A 4,936-nucleotide genomic window follows, 5' to 3' on the forward strand; every position below is an offset into this window, starting at 1 on the left:
ACAGCATGCATCTCCCTCAAGGGGAGCAGTTGGCCACCAAGTGGACATCATCTGTGATGTTGGACAGGGATCTGTCGTCATTAACACCCCTTCGTGTGTATTTGGACTTCTTATCCCCACTGCCTGTGCTTCCTCCAGCATCGTCATCCACTAACTCATAAATCCCATACTGAGGTACTCTGCACAGCACTGCCTCTGGCCAAAGATGCTCTTCAGAGTGAAAGACGTAAAGCAGAGGCTGGTATCTGCAGGCCCCTCATACACCGAAGACCCTCAAATCAATGATCTGATGGAATGGTGCAAAGGCCACTTGAAGACCCAGCCATGGTGCCAGCTTGGAGATAATGCCCTTGGGAGTCAGGATGAGGAAAATCCATGTGATGAGCCCAGGATATAGCATCTGGGAGCCATCTGGTGCACGTGGGTGACTACCTTTCACCCCTGTACCCAGTGACCTCTGGTGAAACTTGCTGCCTGTTGCAGTGACTCCGGGTAAGGCTGAATTGTGGAATGTTGTTCTGCTTCCTCCCAGAGACACAGCAACACTTCCCTTGAACTGGACATGGTCAGCCACTTGGCTTTTCTGAGCGCCTCTGCCACTGGATGAGTAGGCAAGTGAGGGTGTGACCAGTGCTGACCTCGTCAGGGAAAGGGCTGCTGGTATGCGACTGGGAGGCTGGGAGGATGCACCGGACAGGCTCCAGGAGACCCCTGGATGCCTCAAGCACTGCCAAGTCCAGTGAGCAGGGTCAGAGGAAGTTGGCAGCACCCTCTGCAGATGGGCCCAAGGACTCCGATGCCTCAGAATGGTGCATGCGGAGGATGCCCTATCCATCAGCCTGACTTCAGGATTGTTGCAGAAACAAGCACAACCAAGCAAAAGAATTTTTTCCTTCCTGCCCTTCAAACACTAATCAGATTTTAGTTTCTTTCCTGGTGGCTAACTTCATAGTTCAGAATTTGAAACACAGAATTCCAGACAGGAATTCTTGTGCTGAGCTCAAGGAGAGTGGATGTCAAGCTGGAACCTGGAAGTGACCTGGGTGCAGGAATGGACCAGACTTTGGGTACCTCCCCACCTTGGTGTGAGCAAGGGTTTTGGATAGGGTGTGGAATGGCTGCCTTGCATCAGTGAGTGCATTGTTGGGGGGTGGGCATAAATCAGAAAGGTGGATACATCAGTGTTCTGGGCACCCCAAGGAGTGGGTGTCATATCAGATTTCCTAGTCTGAATCCCTACGGATGGGGAATCCAACTTATGAGTCTGAGCAGGAGGCAGGGCTGCACCTCCTCTTCCACTTTTTTTTTTTTTAGGAAGATTAGCCCTGAGCTAACTGCTGCCAATCCTCCTCTTTTTGCTGAGGAAGACTGGCCCTGAGCTAACATCCATGTCCATCTTTCTCTACTTTATACGTGGGACGCCTACCACAGCATGGCGTGTCAAGCAGTGCCATGTCCGCACCTGGGATCTGAATTGGTGAACCTCAGGCTGCCGAAGCGGAATGTGAGAACTTAACCGCTGCACCACCAGGCTGGCCCCTCCTCTTCCACTTTTCCTTTTAGAAGCCAAAAAAGGGAGAAACTTGGTGCTACCCCAGCAGCTACGGGGTCTCATGTTCTAATCTGGCCACACTGGACTCCAAATTTAAAGCTGAAAGTTGGCGCCAACACAGTGCTGTGTCCAGGTGCTGTGCGTCTCACCAGGATAGGCTGTGGCAAGGTTTTTCCTGTGGTCAATCTTAGTGAGTTTATCTGTGGTATGCGGACATTCAAGAGAATTTTTGGCTCAATGTGTTTGCATGTTTATTCATTTGTGGTTTTTTCGAAGCTTGCAAAGATTAGGTCGGATCACTGAATGGTTAGAAAATAAAATAAAAGAATATTACAAGCATCACTCATATACTCTCAAAAAATTTGTAAAGAAGTTAAAATATTTTAGGCATTTAAAATTTATAAATGGAACCCTTCAGAGTTATTGCTAAAACCTGCTAGATTTAAATAGAAGACAGGAATTGAAAACAGATGGATCAGGAGGCATAATACTGTTAAGATGACAACACTACCAAAGTGACCTACAGATGCAACACAATCCTGATCAAAAGCCAATGGTATTTTTTTGCAGGAATAGAAATATCCACCCTAAAATTAATATGGAATCTCAAGGAACCCCAAATAGTCAAAACAATCTTCACAAAGAATAAAGCTGGAGGACTCACAATTCCCAGTTTTGAAACATACTACAATGCTACAGTAACCAAAATAGTGTGGTACTGGCATAAAGATAGTCATACAGAACAATGGAACAGAATAGAAGTCCCAGAAATAAGCCCTTGCATATATGGTCAGTTGATTTTTCTACAAGGGTGACAAGACTATTCAATGGGGAAAGAATCATCTTTTCAACAAATAGTGCTGAGAAAACTGGATATCCACATGCAAAAGAATGAAGTTGGACCCTTGCATATGCAAAAATTAACTCAAAATGGATCAATGACCTAAGTGTAAGAGATGAAACTATAAAACTCTTAGAAGAAAACATAGGAGAAAATCTGCATGATCTTGGATTTGGCAATAATGTTTTGGATATGACAGCAAGAGCACAGGCAATGAAAGAAAATATAAATTGAACTTCATAAAAATTAAAACTTTTTGCACCAAAGGACACTATAAAGAATGTGAACAGGCAATCCACAGAATGGGAAAATATTTGCAAATCACATATCTGATGAGGGATTAGTATCCAGAATATATAAAGAACTAAAACTCAACAATGAAGAAACAAAGAGCTAATCAAAAAATGGGCAAAGAAGTTGAATAGATGTTTCTTTAAAGACATACAAATGACCAATAATCATGTGAAAAGATGTTCAGCATCATTAGTCATCAGGCAAATGCAAATAAAAACAACCATGAGATGCCATTTCATACCCATTAAGATGGCTTTTTTTTTTTTAAGATTGGCACCTGAGCTAACAACTGTTATCAATTTTCTTTTATTTTTCTTTCTGCTTTTTCTCCCCAAATCCCCCCAGTACGTAGTTGTATATTTTAGTTGTGGGTCCTTCTAGTTGTGGCATGTAGGACACCACCTCAGCGTGCCCTGATGAGTGGTGCCATGTCTGCGCCCAGGATCTGAACTAGCGAAATCTTGGGCCGCCGAAGCAGAGCGCACGAACTTAACCACTTGGCCCTGGGGCAGGCCCCATGGATGGCTTTTATCAAAAAGGGAAAATAGCAAATGTTAATGAGGAGGTGGAGAAATTGGAATCCTCATACATTGCTGGAGGGGATGTAAAATGGTGTAGCTGCTGTGGAAAACACTTTGGTGGTTCCTCAAAAAGTTAACCATAGAATTGCCATGTGAGCCTACAATTCGACTCGTAGGTACACCCCCAAAGAATTGAAAGCAAAGACTCAATCAGATGCTTGTACACCAGTGTTCACAGCAACATTATTCATAATAACCAGAAGATGGGAACAACCCAAATGTCTATTGATGGATAAATGGATAAACAAAATGTGGTATAAACACACAGTGAAATATTATTCAGCCATAAAAAGGAATGAAGTACCGAAACATGCTACTACCTGGATGTACCTTGAAAACATTACACTGAGTGAAAGAAGCCAGACATAAAAGAGCACAAATTGTATGATTCCATTTATATGAAGTATCCAGAATAGCTAACTCCATGGAGATAGAAAGTAGACTAGTGGTTGCTTAGGACGTGGGAGGTGGGGTTGAAAGATGCCAGCTAAGGGGAATGAGGTTTCTTCTGAGGCGATAAAAAGTTTTAAATGGACTTTGGTGATGGATATACAACTGTGAATCTACTGAAAGCCACTGAATTGTGTGCTGTAGGTGGGTGAATTGTATGGCATGTGAATTATGTCTCAAGGAAGCTGTTACAAAAAACAAAAACAAAACCCAAAAGAGAAATTCATAAACTGAGTTTAAAAGAACAGGTTTTTAAATTTTAAATATATTACCGTCTTAAACCAAAAGTCAACTTATAGATCACTTAATCCATGAGCTCAGGTCACAGGTCCACTTGAGCCACGTGTGGCTGTGGGCACAGGCTGAGCATGGAGCCCTGTCTGTTTGGGTTGGTCAGAAGGGGGTTCAGTGACACAGGGGGAGGAGGTGGGCACACCAGGGGGCTGTCCAGGGGTCTTTGGGGTGGAGCATGAGGGGTAGGGGGTGAGGACAGAGCCAGGGGCAGGGGAGGCTGTGCTGAAAGTTCCCACAGGGAGCAGTGACCTCCTGAAGTGAACTGAACTCCCAACGGAAACCTGGACAGTGCCCTCAACTCCGCTCCCACCAGTACACTCTTCCCGGGAAGTGGTCAGAACAGAGGTGGTCAGATGGATCCTCCCTCTTCTGCCTCTGATCCAAGGCCTCCGGCTCCTCCTTCCTCTCCCCACCACACCCCATACTGCTCTGCCAGTGACCTGACAGCTCTGCCCTCTGTTGAATGCTGCTCAGCACTGCCCCGACCTGGCGCCCTGGTGCTTGCCCTGCCACCTTCTCCATCTCTCCTTTGTCCTGCCCATGCAAGGTCCAGCACTCTGACTCTTTGGTTCTTTCCCAAGATGAGGAAGCGGGAGCAGGAGAGAAGGAAGGGCTCAGGTTCTGATGAGTTCTCCAGCTGGCCATCAGATGGTTCCAGGCCCCACATTCAACCACTGGCTTCACAGCCTTGATATGTGGAACTGACAGTTCAGTCAGGCTGTGCCAGACTGAGGTTCAGGCTCTGGGCAATGCTGGGCCAGGCCTCATGTCCATTTTATAGAGGGGAACACTGAGGATGGGAGAGCAAAGGAAGCCAGGAAGCCAGCTCAGCAATTGGCTGGACAGCATCTGGGCTGGGTCCACCCCGAGAGGCAGAGAAGGCCCACCATCCTTGAGCTCCCCAGTGGGAAGGAAACGCCAGCA

This window comes from Equus przewalskii, chromosome 29, assembly GCF_037783145.1.
Source record: "Equus przewalskii isolate Varuska chromosome 29, EquPr2, whole genome shotgun sequence".
Lineage (NCBI taxonomy): Eukaryota > Metazoa > Chordata > Mammalia > Perissodactyla > Equidae > Equus > Equus przewalskii.